The following is a 17,329-nucleotide window of genomic DNA, read 5'->3' on the forward strand; positions in this document are numbered from 1 at the left end:
GCCAGGTCAGCTCAAAATTTAATTCCGTGGTTGCTGCTATGAGTGTCAGAAAAATGAAAGCCAGTTCAGACTCTCCATGGGCTGAGGCATGCCCTCTCTGGCTGGCACTCTCATTCCTGAGGCATCAGCGAAGGCTGTGACACCCATGACAACTAAGAAGATAATTCAAGTGGGTTAAGGTGACAATGGAGGGCAAGAAACCGTGGAAATGAAGGATTATTCGGGGAAGGAATGGAGTCGCTTTGTAGACCATTCCAGGCGTGATCCTGATCAGCCTTTGTTAAAATGACTCCTGAGACACGGAGACCAAGGGGTAATGTGTCTGCTCTGAACGCTGTGGACCAGAGCGGGGGATATGTGCCCCCCAACCCCATCCTCTGTTGGCTCATACCTGTGTGAGGATGGTTCATGGGGAATCATTTAGGGGAAGCCCCCAGATGAACCGAATGGATAAAGAGAAGGGTCCATTATACATACGCGGAGAAGGGCTATTTTATGCCCCTCCCTCTGTCAACCCACTGATGCTGCAGAAACGCTGCAGGACTGGCGTATCTACATAATTACGGAACCAACCAATGACTGGGGGCCCCTCAACCAGGCTACCACCCAAACTGTAATAAAGGAATCCTGCCAGCATCGACACCACCTATGACTTTGCTCTTGCCATCATGAGAGAATATCAAAGAGGCAGCCTCAACCCCTGTATCTCAACAGCCACATAGGGAATTTCAAAAAAAATGTTTTTAAAAAGTTAGATGGTAGAGGGAGTTCCCTTCGTGGCGCAGTGGAAATGAATCCGACTGGGAACCATGAGGACACAGGTTCGATCCCTGGCCTCGATCAGTGGAGTAAGGATCTGGTGTTGCCATGAGCTGTGGTGTAGGTCGCAGGCATGGCTTGGATCTGGTGTTGCTGTGGCTGTGGTGCAGACTGGCAGGTGTAGCTCTGAATCAACCCCTAGCCTGGGAATCTTCATATGCCACGGAGGCTGCCCTAAAAAAAGATGGTAGAGCCACTTTGGAAAACAGATTGGCATTTCCTCAAACAAGTTAAACAGAATTAATATGTGCCCCCACCATTCCACTCCTAGAGACTCAAGAGAATTGAAAACATGTCAACCCAAAAAATGTGTACTTAGCAGTATTTGCTTTTCTTTTTTTTTCTTTTTTTTTTTTTACATGAATGCTGCCATAGATTGTCAGTGAAGCATTTTTGGACCACTTTTTAAAGCATGATAGAAAAATAAGCCCTGATTAGCAAACATGTTTCTTTCCTTTTCATCCTAGTTATTGCAACCAAATTATTCCACATGCATTACATATGGAATAACAGCATATTCCATAAAAACATATACATGAAAAAAATGTGTACACAAATGCTCATAACAGCATCATAATAGCCAAAGTAGAAACAGCTCAAATATTCACCAACTGATGAGTAAACAAAATGAGCTATAGCCATGCAATGGACTTTTTTTTTTTTTTTTTTTTTTTTGCTTTTTAGGGCCGCAGTTGCAGCATATGAAGGTTCCCAGGCTAGGGGTCTGATCAGAGCCACAGCCACCAGCCTACACCACAGCCACAGCAATGCAAGATCCAAGCTGTGTCTGTGACCAGCACCACAGCTCACAGCAAAGCCAGATCCTCAACCCACTGAGCGAGGCCAGGGATCAAACCCACATCCTCATGGATGCTAGTCAGATTCATTTCTGCTGAGCCACGATGGAAACTCCTCAATGGACCATTAGTCACCCATAAAGCAGAAGGAAGGACTGCTACCTGCCTTAACGTGGATGAACCTTGGAAACATACTAATGAAAGAAGCCAGTAACAAAAGACCGTCTATTATATGATTCCATTGACATGGAAAGTCCAGAACAAGCAAATCTATGGGGACAGAAACTAGATTAAAGTTTGCCTAAGGTGAGAGTTGATTGGAGGGTGACAACTCAAGGGGAGTTTCTTTGAAGGACAATGAAAAGTTCAAAAATCCATTGTGGTCATGCTGGCCCAACTCTGTGAATTTACTAAAAACCATTGAATAGTGCCCTGTAATTGGGTGAATTGTATGGTATATCAATTATATTTCAATAAAGCTTTTTTTAACAACTTAAATTTTTTACGAAAGAAAGAAAATCAAAAGAAGAGAGTAACTTCTCAAGTTCTAATCACATGGAAATCTTTAGATAGTTAATATTTATTTTTTATTTTATTATCATTATTGCTCGCCCTTCCTTCCTTCCTTCCTTCCTTCTTTCCTTCCTTCCTTCCTTCCTTCCTTCCTTCCTTCCTTCCCTCTTTCTTTCTTTCTTTCTTTCTTTCTTTCTTTCTTTCTTTCTTTCGCTTTTGCCTTTTAGGGCCACAGCTGCAACATACGAAAGTTCCCAGGCTAGGGGTCCAATTGGAGCTACAGCTGCCGGCCTACACCACAGCCACAGCAACTCGGGATCCAAGCTGCATCCGCAACCTATACCACAGGTCATGGCAACAGCAGATTTTTTTTTTTTTTTTTTTGCTATTCCTTGGGCTGCTCCCTCAGCATATGGAAGTTCCCAGGCTAGGGGTCTAATCGGAGCTGTAGCATCTGCTCTATGCCACAGCCACAGCAATGCCAGATCTGAGCCGTGTCTGTGACCTATACCACAGGTCACGGCAACGCCAGATCCTTAACCCACTGAGCGAGGCCAGAGATCGAACCTGCAACATGGTGGTTTCTAGTCGGATTCGTTTCCGCTGTGCCATGACAAGAACTCCGTAGCTCCTCTAGTTCTTTTTTTGTTTGTTTGTTTGTTTGTTTTTGTCTTTTTGCTATTTCTTTGGGCCGCTCCCGCGGCACATGGAGGTTCCCAGGCTAGGGGTCGAATTGGAGCCATAGCCACTGGCCTACGCCAGAGCCACAGCAACTCGGGATCCGAGCAGCATCTGCAACCTACACCACAGCTCACAGCAACGCCGGATCGTTAACCCACTGAGCAAGGGCAGGGACCGAACCCGCAACCTCATGGTTCCTAGTCGGATTCGTTAACCACTGCGCCACGACAGGAACTCCTAGTTCTATTGGGTATAGGAGATGTTCCAGGATGGCCTAGACCTGGTAATAAGCACCTTAGGGCAACCGAATTAACCCAGGGGGCTCTGGGGATGCTACTGAGAGGGATCAAAATTAAAGTCTGGTTAAAAGTTGGAATATATGGAGTTCCCATTGTGGCTCAGTGGAAACAAATCTGACTAGGATCCATGAGGTTTCGGGTTTGACCCCTGGCCTCACTCAGTGGGTTAAGGATCCAATGTTGCTGTGAGCTGTGGTGGTTGAAGACGTGGCTCAGATCTGGCATTGCTGTGCCTGTGGCGTAGGCCAGAGACTACAGCTCCGATTTGACCCCTAGCCTGGGAACCTCCATATGCTGTGGGTGTGGCCCTAAAAAGACAGAAAAAAAAATTGGAATATGGTGATTTTTATTTTATTATTATTATTATTATTAGAGCTGCATATGGAGCTCTAATAAAACCCTCCTACCCAGTTGGTGGGAATGTCAGCATATGGAGGTTCCCAGGCTAGGGTCGGGGCAACTCAGAATCTTTAACCCACTGAGCATGGCCGTGGATCAAACCTGCATCCTCATGGATCCCAGTCAGGTGCATTAACACTGAGCCACAACAGGAACTCTAGAATGTGTGATTTTTAAAAATATGCACTGTAGTGCTGTCAGCTTTACCTGCTATGTTCTTATGGTGGAACTGGGACAGAGGGGAGGGGTGATGATAGAGAAACTTACAGAGAAGTCTTCTCTTCTGTAGCCCAGTTTTTCTTGTCTGTGCGTGGAACTACACTTAAGGGCTCCAGAGGCTGGAAACACTCCATGACAAGATACCATATCCAATCCAGAGGGCCAACAGGCACATGAAAAGATGCTCAACATTGCTAATTATTAGAGAAATGCAAATCAAACTACAGTGAGGTACCACCGCACACCAGTCAGAATGGCCATCATTTAAAAAAATGCACGTATAACAAATGCTGGAGAGGGTGTGGAGAAAAGAAAACCCTCCTACCCAGTTGGTGGGAATGTCAATTGGTGCAGCCACTAGGGAAAACAGTATGGAGGTTCCTCAAAAAACTAAAAATAGAGTTGCCATAGCATCCAGCAGTCCCCCTCCTGGGCATATATCTGGACAAAAGTATAATTCAAAAAAGATGCATGTACATCAATGTTCATTGCAGCCCTGGTTACAATAGCCAAGATAGGGAAACAACTTCAATGTCCTTGCACAACAGAGGAAGATGTGGTACATATACACAGTGGAGTACTACTCAGCCATAAAAAGAAACAACGCCATGTGCCGCAACATGGATGATCATGCTAAGCAAAGAAAATCCGAGAAAGACAAATACGGTGTGATATCACTTAGATGTGGACTCTAAGATATGATACAAATGAGTTTATCTACAAAACAGAAACAAAGTTGCAGACATAGAGAACAGACTTGTGGTGGCCCAGGGGGAGGGAGGGATTGGTAGTTTGGGGTGAGCAGGTGCAAACTATTGTATATAGAATGGATAAGCAACGAGGTCCTACTGTAGAGCACAGGGAATGATATTCGACACCCTGTGATAAACCATAATGGAAAAGAATGTAAAAAATATGAATATATATATATATATGTATCACTTTGCTCTACAGCAGAAATTAACCCATTGTAAATACTTCAATAAATTTATAATTCAATAAAATAATTTTTAAAAAAGATCCCATGTCCATTAATTTGGACCTAACTGCAGGAATTCCAAAGGGATTGGTGGGACTGGTGGTCTGTAGCCCCCCCACCCTGCCACGTTGGAGCTGCTGTTGAAAATGTTTCATTGCCTCGTGGATGGGATAACAGTATCTCTCTGCCCTTGTTCAGTTAGAACCTCAAGATGAACCGAATCGGGGGCCCCTCGGTGTCTCGTGTTGCTACCACCCGTAAGACTTGCCCAGTGGAGAACCAGAGCATCCTGCTTCAGAAGGAAAAAAAACAGATTAAAATGAATGCTATGTGGAAGAAGATGAGATGGCTATGAGGGGACGGAGAGATTAAATTTTTTAAAGGGAATTTCTGACCTTTTGATCTCGATGCCTTGTGAGACGCTTAGAGCAAGAGCAGAAACGTGGTCTCTCAGTTCTGATGCAGAAGATCCTTGGGGCAAAGTACCTGTTTGCCAAAGCCTCCCCCTCTTTTAAAGAGCCAGCAAGTGATCTGACCACCATGGAAAACAGTTTGGCCACAGAAAATTAAACATAGAATTACCGTGTGACCCAGCAATTTTATTCCTAGGTACACACCCAAAAGAAAAGCAGGAACCCAACAGATACTTACGTCCCAGTGTGCATCACAGTGTTATTCGCAAGGGCCACCAAGCTAAATGTCTACCAACAGATGAGTCAACAACACGATATGCACACACAATGGAATATAATCTGTTTTTTGTTTTGTTTTGTCTTTCTTTTTAGGGCTGAAGCCACGGCATATGGAGGGTCCCAGGCTAGGGGTCGAATTGGAGCTGTAGCCTCTGACCTATGCCACAGCCACAGCAAAACCGGATCCGAGCCGGGAATGCAACCTACATCAGAGTTCACGGCAACATTGGATCCGGAACCCTCTGAGCGAAGCCAGGGATCAAACCTGGGTTCTTATGGATGCCAGTCAGGTTTGTTAACTGCTGAGCCACGATGCGAATGCCTGAATATAATCTTAAAAATGAATGAAATTCTGATACAGGCTACAACACGGATGAACTTGAGAACATTATGATAAATGAAATAAATCAGACACAGCACAGACAGTGTATGACTTCACTTCTATGAAGCAGTAGAAGAGGCAAGTCCATTAAGACAGAAAGCAGAATCGGGGTTGCTAGGGGTTGTGGGGAGGTGGGGAATGAGGGGTTACTATTTAATGGGGACAGAGTTTCTGCTTGGGATGATGCAAAAGTTGTGCAAACAGATGGTGGGAAGGGTTGCGCAACACTGTGCGTGTACTTAAGGCCACTGAATTGTCCCCTTGAAAACGGTCAATTTTATGTCATGTCTATTCCACCAGATAAAAACAAGGGAGCTGACAGCGTGGCACCTGTGAATTTCTGGGTGTGGGCCATGTCCTCACAAAGGATGAACAGGTGGGAGGTGTGACCGTGTGACCATTTGGAACAGGATAAATGTGGCTATGCCTTTGGTTTCCCATTTCCTCTATATATGTGAACATAAAGGATCTTTTGTTATTTTTTGGCCATGCCCACAGCATGCAGAACGTCCCGGGACAGGGATCAAACCCAAACCCCAGCAGTGACCTGTGTGGCTACAGTGACACCACCAAGATTCTTAACCCACTGAGCCACCAGGGAATTCCTCTAGAACTGTTCTTTTAAAAAAAAAAAGTTTATTTAAAAGATGTCATGGGTATTAATTGTGTTGAAGGTTTAAGAAAGGTACCTACAGGAGTTCCCGTCGCGGCACAGTGGTTAATGAATCCAACTAGGAACCATGAGGTTTCGGGTTCGATCCCTGGCCTTGCTTAGTGGGTTAAGGATCTGGCATTGCCATGAGCTGTGGCGTAGGTCGCAGACGCAGCTCAGATCCTGTGGTTCTGTGGCTCTGGGGTAGGCTGCCAGCTGTAGCTCTGATTCGACCCCTAGCTTGGGAAATTCCATACGCCGTGGGAGCGGCCCAAGAAATGGCAAAAAGACAAAAAAAAGAAAAAAGAAAAAAAAAAAGATAGGTACCTACAAAAAATAAATAAATAAAAGAAAGAAAGAAAGAAAAGAAAAGAAAAGAAAAAAAAAGAAGTTCCCATCGTGGCGCAGTGGAAATGAATACAACTAGGAACCATGAGGTTGCAGGTTCCATCCCTGGCCTCGCTCAGCGAGTCAAAGATCCAGCATTGCTATGAGCCGTGGTGTAGGTTGTAGACACGGCTCGGATCTGGCGTTGCTGTGGCTGTGGTGTAGGCTGGCAGCTGTAGCTCTGATTCGACCCCTAGCCTGGGAACTTCTATATACCGCAGGTGCAACCTTCAAAAGGCAAAAACAAACAAACAAACAAACAAAAAACAGACCACAGTGCTCCCCATGGGGGACACTGGGCCCTGTCAAGGGATTCCTCTCATTGGGAATGAATATCCATCAAACCATGTGATGTTTGGACCCAGAAAGAACAAAGACGAAGCCTCCAAACTGTACTCCAATGAGAACTAAAAATGGTACATGAGAAAATGCAGATTTTGTTGGGAGGGGCGAATTCACCAGGGGTAGATGAATTAATTATGGTTCAATCAGTCACCGGAAATATGCCATAAGGTACAGATCACCATGGACTGGAGAAGAAAAGAATTGTCAAGTATAGAGAAGTTTGTGCTGCTATCGCTGGGTGGAGTCACTGTTCAAATGAATACCAACCCGTCAAATGACTGCAAACACTTGGAGTCTGTAAGCATGTTTGGATTCTCTACATGAAGAGGGTCCCTCTTCCCAGGTGTTCTGTGCACGTAGGGTGACAAATGCATTTCCTTACATTAAGCTGTTGCTATCTGGTACCCTTTTCCTGAGATAAACTCTAGATTTGTAAACATTGCCTTTCTGCATCCTGTCATTTTGGGTCTTTAAGCAATTCAAACCTCGGAGCTCCCGTCATGACTTGGTGGTTCACGAACCCGACTAGCATCCATGAGGATGCGGGTTTGATCCCTGGCCTCGCTCAGTGGGTTAAGGATCCCACGTTGCCGTGAGCTGTGGTGAGGCTGGCGGCTACAGCTATGATTCAAGCCCTAGCCTGGGAACCTCCATATGTTGCAGGTGCGACCCTAAACAAAACAAAACAAACAAAAAAACCTCTTTACCCTGTTGGTGCAGTCTTGCTTCATTAACAATCTGAGTCCCCTGATGGGGTGCGCTGACAAGGACACCCCCCCACCCCTTGCTAAAACCTGAAATCTAAACACGAGCAAATGAGCAAACAAATCCAGGCTGAGGGTCGGGCCGGGAAAACAGCCAGCCCGTCCTCAGCAATAACAGAGACTGAAATCATGCCATTTGCAGCAACATGGATGGAACTAGAGACTCTCATACGAAGTGAAGTCAGTCAGAGAAAGATAAATACGGTATGATATCACTTATATGTGGACTCTACAAAAATGATGCAAATGAACATATTTACAAAACAGAAACAGACTCACGGACAGAGCAGACAAAATTATGGTTACCAAAGGGGAGAGGAGGGGGAGGGATAAATCAGGAAGTTGAGATTAATACATGCACTCCACTATAAATAAAATAATCAAGAAGGACCCACGGTACAGCACAGGGGGCTGTACTCAATATCTTGCAATAATCTATAATGGAAAAGAATCTAAAACATTACACACACACACACACACACATATAATTGAATCACTTTGCTGTGCATCTGAACCTAATACAACATTGCAAATCAACTACACTTCAATCCAAAAAATTAATTAACTAAAAAAAAGTTAGGAGTTCCCGTCCCGGCTCAGTGGAAATGAATCTGCCTAGGATTCATGAGGACACAGGCTTGGCACCTCACTTAGTGGGTTAAGGATTCGGCTTTGCTGTGAGCTGTGGTGTTGGTTGCAGACACGGCTCGGATCCCGGGTTGCTGTGGCTGTGGTGTAGGCTGGCGGCTAGGGCTCTGATTTGACCCCTGGCCTGAGAACCTCCATATGCCCTGGGTGCGGCCCCCCAAAAAAGACACACACAAAATTTAGCCCACAGTCTTCAAATGTATCAATGTCATGAAAAACAAACAAAAAATCCTTTCATAGCATACATATATGGCAAGTCATCCTGATGTTAAATATCTTACAATTTTATTTGTCAGTTATAACTCAATAAAACCGAATAAAGCAAATAAGCCTGGGCCATTGTTCTAGATTAAAGGAGACAAAGGAACAGGACAGCTAAATGCAATAGTTACTCCTGCATAGAACCTAGGGTTTTTTAAATCTAGATTTTTTTTTTTTTTTTTTTTTGCTTTTTAGGGCCGCACTCTTGGCATATGGAAGTTCCCCTGCTAGGGGTCAAATCAGAGGTACAGCTCCCTATGCCACAGCCAAAGCAACACCAGATCTGAGCAGCAACACTGGATCCTTAACCCACTGAGTGAGGCCAGGGATTGAACCCGCGTCCTCATGGATACTAGTTGGGTTTGTCACTGCTGAGGCGCAATGGGAACTCCCAGAGTGGCTGTATTCTAGTAAAATTTTATGTACAAAAGCAGGTGGTGTTGGACCAGGTGTGTCTCCTGCCGTATTTTCTGACCCTTTTGCTTTAGGCTGTGAGAAACTCAGGGCAATGCTGCGACATCCCACAGTCGACTGGAAATTCATGGCTAGAATTAACAACTTCTCTTCAAACATGGGGAGTGGGATGTCCTTGGGCTGTGGGATGGAAATCCTGTGACATCAGATTGTTATGATCATTATACAACTACAGATGTGATAAATTCATTTGAGTAATATAAAAAGAAAAAGAAAAAGACTCTTACTACTAAAGATGTTAAAAAAACCCAAAAAACATGAGGAGTTCCCTTGGGGCACAGTGGGTTAAGTATTAAGCATTGTTACTGGAGCAGCCCTGGTCACTACTGTGGTGCGGGTTTGATCCCTGGCCTGAGAACTTCCACATGCTTCAGGTGTAGCCAAAAAAGCCCAAAGCAAAGTATGCATCATACATTGTAGCTTGAAATGCTATAATCCGAATCACCAAATAACTAACAACTTCACAGCCACCTCCCCCTTGAAAAATCCTCTCCTCTTTCTCATCTTTTCTTTAATAAAAACTCTTCAGGAGTCTCCTCATGTCTCAAGGGGTTAAGGATCTGGCATTGTCATTGCTGTGGCTCTGGTTACTGCTGTGGCACGGGTTTGATCCCTGGCCTGGAAACTTCTGCATGCTGTGGACATGGCCAAGAACAAAAAAAACCCAAAACAAAACACAACTCTTTAGATTTCCTTTTCTTCCTGAAGCCCAAGGTCCAAAGCATGGGTGTCTATCATCCCCTCTTGTCTCAGTTCTCTGAGGTCTTGGGCAGAGTTGGATAAAACGATGCTTTGAAATGGGGGCCTTTGTGGGGATGTAAATCGATGCCACTGCTATGAAAACCATATGGCAGGTCCAAATGATGCAAAAAAAAAGAACTGCTGGAGTTCCCGTCGTGGCTCAGCTATAACAAACCCAAATAGTCATCCATGAAGATGTGGGTTCGATCCCTGGCCTCGCCTAGTGGGTTAAGGATCCGGTGTTGCTGTGAGCTGTGGTGTAGGTCACAGACACTCCTGGGATCCTGCCTTGCTGTGGCTGTGGTGCAGGCTGGCAGCTGTAGCTCCGACTGGATCCCTAGCCTGGGAATTTCCATGTGCTGCGGATGCAGCCCTAAAAAAGCAAAACCAAAACAAAACAAAAAAAAAGAAATTATATGATCCAGTGCTTCTGGGTATATATCCATCCAGAACAGAATCAGGATGTTGGAGAGAAAACTCCACTCCCATGGTCACAGCAGCACTATCCACGATGCCTAAGACAAGGAAACGCATGAATGGATAAAGAAAATGTGGAAGCGCGCAATGCAATCCCACTCAGCCTTAAACAAATAAGGAAATCCTACGATACAGGACATGGATGGACCTTAAGGACATTGTGTTGAGTGAGATAAGCGAGACACAGAAAGACCTGTCCTGCCGGATTTCCCTTCCACGAGGTATCTAACAGCGCCCGAGTCATAAAATCAAAACTTGGAATCATGGTTGCCAGGAGCTGGGGATGCAGGAAATGGGAAGTTATTCATCAACAGGCAAGTTTCAGTTAAGCAGAAGCTCTATAAGCTCCAGAGATCTGCTTACAGCATTGAACCAAATAAAATAAATGCACACTTAAAAATAATGCACACTTCAGCAATTGCTAAGAGGATAGGTCTCACATCAAGTGTTGTTACCCCGATACAAAAAAGAAGACAAAGAAACAGACCTGGGCTCCGGAGCTTGTCAGCCTGCGTTGGTTTGAATCCTGGCTCCCACTTCAGTGCTGGGGCCTTGGACAAGACACGCATCTCTCTGCTTGTCTCCTTTCGGTGCCTCGGGGTAATAATAATACTTGCCTGCAGGGCCCTTGAGAAGGTTAAAGGTCTTGTTTTCCACGAAGCGCTTAGCACAGTAACTAGCATGGATCAAGCGCTAATGAAGGCTACCTATCATTACTTCTGCTAGACGAGGTTTATTAAGGAGGTAATGCATTTGAAATGCTTGCCTAGCCTGGCACCTTGTATCTAAGGGCTGAACACATGTGAGAGACTACAATTATTCCACTGGGCAGATGATTTTTTTTTTTTCTTTTTAGGGTCACAACCGTGGCATATGGAAGTTCCCAGGCCAGGGGTCAAATCTGAGCTGTAGCCACCAGCCTACACCACAGCTCAGGGCAACACCAGATCCTTCACCCACTGAGCGAGGCCAGGGATTCAAACCCACAGCCTCAGGGATACTAGTTGGGTTCGTTAACCACTGAGCCACGATGGGAACTCCTCCTCCACTATGTCTTGAGCCGTTTAACTGTTCATATTTTTATAGCTTCCCATTCCTACGGGATTGGAAACGGAGCTGAAGGCAAAGTCCAAGACATGTGCCTTTTCGCAGTCCCTGCAGCACCGTTCTCTAGATGGAGGCTCGGCTCTACATCCAGTTAGAGCGCGGAATTCCCGCGGTTTAAAGGCAGAACCTTCCGCGGCCCACCTGGTCCAGCCCCCGACTGACGGGTTCACCTAAACACGCACAGAGACAGGGCTCCTTCCGGACTGAGTGGCTCTTATTTACAAAGTGATACGAGCAAGTTTCCACTTGAAATAGAGATCACGTCCATACACCCCCCTCTCACTTTGCAAATCAGGAGAAAATGACCAGCCGCCTCCCGCACCCCGTCTGTCCACCTCCCGGAGCAGGTGCCGCCAGAATTTCAGGTTAATTCTGATGACAGACTCTCTCGGTGCTTGGAGGAAGCGTTCTCCGTAGTCAAGAATGCTTACCAGTTTTCTGGCTGCCACTCCAAATCCGAGGAACTAGATTTCGTTCAGCTTCATTGACTTTTTACAAAGGGAGCAAGCAATCTTCTTGAAACCATTCAGCAGGTGTGTACTTCTATGGAGGAAATTTAAACCAGACACTTACCGTCTGCAGAAACTCATTATTCTTTTAAAGAGGGGCCGGCCTCAGAATCTTGTAAGAGGGTGATTCCACCCCTAGAGGTAGCATTCTGTATTGGCAACCACAGACAGGTTGCCTGGGAAACTGGCGACAGCTGTGTCACTTTTAAAACAAACTTCTCCCTGTAAGAGCTAATATGAACTATTACAATTCTGTGTTGTGCAGTGGTTTGGAGCTTTTGTTTTTATACTCTGTGAATATTTTTTTTCTGATTTTTCGATGATAAAACAACCATGATATTGTATAAAGTTAGGAAACCTTTGGAGAATTAAAACCATCTGTAATCCTCAATCCCAGTGGTAACTACTGATTGAGATTTTGCTGTATTTCTTTCTTTCTTTTTCTCTGGCATTGCTTGGGCTATTAAAACAAATTTGGGGAGTTCCTGCTTTGGCTCAGCAGGTTAAGGACCGGACATTGTCTCTGTAAAGACGTGGGTTCGATCCCTGGCCTGGCTAGTGGGTTAAGGATCCTATGTTGCTGTGGCTGTGGTGTAGGCTGGCAGATGCTGCTCCGATTCGACCCCTAGCCTGGAAACTTCCATATGCCACAGGTGCAGCTGTAAAAAGAAAACAAGGTTTGGAACTATGCTTAGTATTAAGCTAGGAGCTTTCTGCATAATTATTCTTTAATTAAAACGTTCCCCCTCCTTGCAATTTAAAAATTTTGAACTTTTAAACTTCTTTATTTTTATGTACATTTTACTGTGTTTTTGATTATTTTCTCAGCATGGCTTTCTAGAAATAGGATTACTATGCCAAAAAGTAGAAAGGTTTTTAAGGCTCTTGGCACATAACATTGATTTGCTCTCTGGAAATGTTAACCTGATGTGCCACAAGGAAACTCCTCTTGTCTTTTTTTTTTTTTTTCTTTTTTTTTTTTTCTTTTTGCTATTTCTTGGGCCGCTTCTGCGGCATATGGAGGTTCCCAGGCTAGGGGTCCAATCAGAGCTGTAGCCACCGGCCTACGCCAGAGCCACAGCAACGCGGGATCCGGGCCACGTCTGCAACCTACACCACAGGTCACGGCAACACCGGATCCTTAACCCACTGAGCAAGGGCAGGGACCGAACCCGCAACCTCATGGTTCCTAGTCGGATTCGTTAACCACTGCGCCACGACGGGAACTCCGTCTTGTCTTTCTGATTATGGCCATTCCGACAGGTGTGAGGTCACATCTCATTGTGTTTTTATTTTGTATTGCCCTGATGATTAGTGATGTCAAATACATTTTCATGTGTCTTTTAGCCATTTGCATGTCTTCTTTTGAAAAATGTCTAATCTGGTTCTCTGCCCATTTTTGTTGCTATTGTTGGATTGTTTGATGTTTTTGCTATTGGATTGTGTGAAGTTTTTTTTTTTGTAAATTTTGGATATTAACTCCTTATCAGGTATATGATTTGCAAATATTTTTCTCCCATTCTGTAGGTCGCTTTTAATTTCCTTGATGGTTTTCTTTGCTGTGTACAGCTTTTTCATCTGATATAGTCTCTCTTCTGGTATCAAATTTAAAAAATCATCGCCAAGACCCATGTCAAAAAGCTTACCCCTAGAACGCCATTAAAGATCCAGCATTGTCACTGCAGTGGCTCTGGTAAAGTTTCAATACCTGGCCTGGGAACATGCCACATGTGCAAAAAAAAAAAAAAAAAAAAAAAAAAAGCTTACCACTATGTTTTCTCCTAGGAGTTTTATGGTTTCCGATCTTATTTTCAAGTCTTTAATCCATTTTTTACATTTTTTGGCTGCAGCTGAGACATGCAGTTCCTGGCCATGGATTGAACCTGCACAACAGCAGTGACTTGAGCTGCTGGATCATTAACTCCCCCGAGCCACAAGAGAACTCCTTTAATCCCTTTTTTGAGTTGATTTTTATATATGGTATATGATAGGGGCTCAGTTTCATTCTTCTGCATGTGGTTGTCCAGTTTTCCCAGCACCATTAATCAAAGAGACTATCTTTTCTCTGTTTTATATCCTTGGTTACTTTGTTGTAAATTAATTGGCCATATGTGTGTGGGTCTGGGCTCTCAGTCCTTTTCCATTGACCTATGTGTGTTTTTCTGTCAATACCATATTGCTTTGATAACCGTAGCTTTGTAATATAGTTTGAAATCAGGAAGTACAATGCCCCCAGCATTGTTCTTTTTTCTTAAGATCACTTAGGCTATTCTGGATCTTTTTTGATTCCATACAAATTTAAAGTTGTTTGTTCTAATTTTGTGAAAAATGCCATTGGAATTTTTTTTGGGGGGGGGTTTTTTGGTCCCTTTTTATTATTTCTTGAATGCAACAGACCTTTCTAATTCAACGTCTTTTTTTTTTTTTTTCTTTTGTTGTTGTTGTTGTTGTTGTTGTTGTTCCTATTTCTTGGGCCGCTCCCGCGGCATATGGAGGTTCCCAGGCTAGGGGTCGAATCGGAGCTGTAGCCACTGGCCTACACCAGAGCCACAGCAACGTGGGATCCGAGCCGCGTCTGCAACCTACACCACAGCTCACGGCAACGCCGGATCGTTAACCCACTGAGCAAGGGCAGGGATCGAACCCGCAACCTCATGGTTCCTAGTCGGATTCGTTAACCACTGCGCCACGACGGGAACTCCGCCATTGGAATTTTGATAGGAATTGGTTCAGATCTGTAGATTGTTTTGGGTAGTATAGACATTTTAACAATATTCATTCTTCCAGTCCATGAGTGTGGAATATCTTTCCATTTATTTATGTTTTCTTCTGTTTCTTCCATCAATCTCTTAAAACATTTCAGTGTATAGGTCTTTCACTATAAATTCACTTGGCTAAATTTATTCCTAAGTATTTTATTGTTTTTACTGCCATTGTAAATGGGATTGCTTTCTTAATTTCTTTCTGATAGTTATTAGTATAATAACAACCCACGTAATTTTTGTGTATTGATTTTATCTCCTGCCATGTTGCTGATCTTGTTTACCAGTTCTAATAGTTTGTCTGTGTGTGTGTGTGTGTGTGTGTGTGTGTGTGTGTAATCATTACGGTTTTTTACGTATAAGATCATGTCATCTGCAAATACAGACAGTTTTATTTCTTCCTAATTTGAGTGCCTTTTATTTCTATTTCCTACCTAATTGCTCTGGCTAGAATGTCAAGGACTGTTTCAATAGGAGTTGTGAGAGTGGCCTCCCCTTGTCGTATACCTAATCTTAGAGGAAAAGCTTTCAGTTTTCCTCCAGAGAGTAACATGTTAACTGTAAGCATGCCTTTATTATGCTTAGGAATGTTCCATTACACTCACTTTGTGGAGAGTTTTTATTATGAATAAATGTTGAATTTTGTCAATTTTTTTTCTGCATCTATTGAGACAATACGATCTTTTTTTTAGGCTGCATCTGTGGCATATGGAAGTTCCCAGGCTAAGGACTGAATTGGAGTTGCAGCTGCCACCTATGCCCCTGGCACAGCAACACAGGATCCGAATTGCATCTGTGACCTATCTGCAGCTTGCAGTAACACAGGCTCCTTAACCCACTGAGTGAGGCCAGGGATTGAACTCCCATCCTCATGGATATTTGTCGAATTCATAACCTGCTGAGCCACAATAGGAACTCTGATGATAATATGATTTTTATCATTCATTTTGTTAATGTGGTATATTACATTGATTGATTTCACATGTTGAAACATCCTTGCATCCTAGGGATTAATCCCACTTGATCATTCTGTATGGTCATTCTAATATGCAGCTGAACTCAGTTTACTAGTATTTCGTTAAGAATTTTTCCATCTGTATTCATCAGGGATATTGGCTTATAGTTTTCCTTTCTTGTAGAATCCTTTTTAGGCTTTTGGTATCAGGGCAGTGATGGCCTCATAAAATGAGTTTGGGAGTATTCCCTCCTCTTCAATTTTCTGGAAGAGTTGGAGAAGCATTGGCACTAATCCTTCTTTAAATGTTTGAGACAATTCACTAGTGAAACCATCTGGTCCTGGACTTCTGTTTGTTGGGAGTTTTCTGATTACTGATTCAATTTCTTACTCATATTGGTCTGCTCAGATTTTCCATTTCTTCATTATTCAGTCTTGGTAGGTTCTTTCCTTCCTTCCCTCCTTCCTTGCTTCCTACCTTCCTTTCTTCCTTTTTTATTTTTGCCACCCCCATAGCATATGGAAATTCTTGGGCCAGGGGTTGAATCTGAGCAAAGCTGCAACCTACATCACAACTGAAGCAATGCTGGATACTTAACCCACTGTGCTGGGCCAGGGATTGAACCTGCACTTCCACAGTGATCTGAGCTACTGCAGTTGGATTCTTAACCCATTGCACCACAGCAGGAATTCCTGGTTGTTTATTTCAAGGAATATATCTGTTTTCTTTTGACTGTTTCCTTTAGGTGTCTGGTTTCTTGAACATATAATTGTTCTTAGTAGTCTTTCATAATCCTTTGTATTGCTGGTATTAATTTAATGTTTCTCTCATTTTTCATTTATACTCTAAATATTCTTTCATTTATAGTCTAAATATGCTTTCATTTATAGTCTAAATATTCTTTCATTTCCCTTATAGTCTAAAAATTTGTCAATTTTGTTTATTTTATTTTATTTTTGTCTTTTTGCCTTTTCTAGGGCCGCTTCCCACGGCATATGGAGGTTCCCAGGCTAGGGGTCTAACCAGAACTGTAGTCGCCAGCCTACGCAGAGCCACAGCAACGTGGGATCCGAGCCGCGTCTGTGACCTACACCACAGCTCACAGCAAGGCCAGATCCTTAACCTACCGAGCAAGGCCAGGAATCGGACCTGCAACCTCATGGTTCCTAGTTGGATTCGTTAACCACTGCGCCACAATGGGAACTCCTGTTTATTTATTTTTTTAAATCAGCTCTTATTTTCGTTGATCTTTACTATTGTTTTTCTGGTCTGTATTTTGTTTGTTTCTGCTCTGATCTTTGTTATTCTTTCCTTCTGTTAACTTTGGGCTTAGTTAATTCTTTTTCTAGTTCCTTGAGGTTGAAAATTAAGTTGCTTATTTGAGATATCTTTTCTTTTTCTCTTTTTTCTTTTGACTGCACCTGAAGCATGAGGAAATTCCCAAGCCAGAGATCAAACCTGTGCCA

At 43.6% G+C, this 17,329-nt stretch overlaps 1 protein-coding gene and 1 long non-coding RNA gene across 8 annotated transcripts in view; one reads left to right on the plus strand and one right to left on the minus strand.

The window, feature by feature from the left end:
• Positions 1–12,296, minus strand: part of TMEM248 (transmembrane protein 248) — a 43,770-nt gene extending 31,474 nt beyond the window's left edge. The window contains exons 1-2 of one of the 7 annotated variants that reach the window (XM_085016949.1): positions 12,210–12,296; positions 11,017–11,113 (exon numbers count right to left, since the gene is read on the minus strand). The gene's annotated coding sequence lies outside the window, so the exon portion shown is untranslated. Of the gene's footprint in view, positions 1–5,101; positions 5,191–11,016; positions 11,157–12,067 lie in introns of those variants that run through there. The other 6 variants (XM_085016948.1, XM_085016945.1, XM_085016947.1 and 3 more) reach the window with 6 other exon arrangements.
• The window catches only part of LOC146404425 (uncharacterized), a 182,852-nt gene that overhangs the window by 99,299 nt on the left and 66,224 nt on the right, over positions 1–17,329 (plus strand). The window lies entirely within an intron of this gene.

The sequence above is a fragment of the Sus scrofa genome, chromosome 3, assembly GCF_054392235.1.
Source record: "Sus scrofa isolate SSC_HxYL_T2T_F1_AM1 chromosome 3, Sscrofa_HxYL_maternal_Yorkshire_Landrace_v2.0, whole genome shotgun sequence".
NCBI classification, from domain to species: domain Eukaryota; kingdom Metazoa; phylum Chordata; class Mammalia; order Artiodactyla; family Suidae; genus Sus; species Sus scrofa.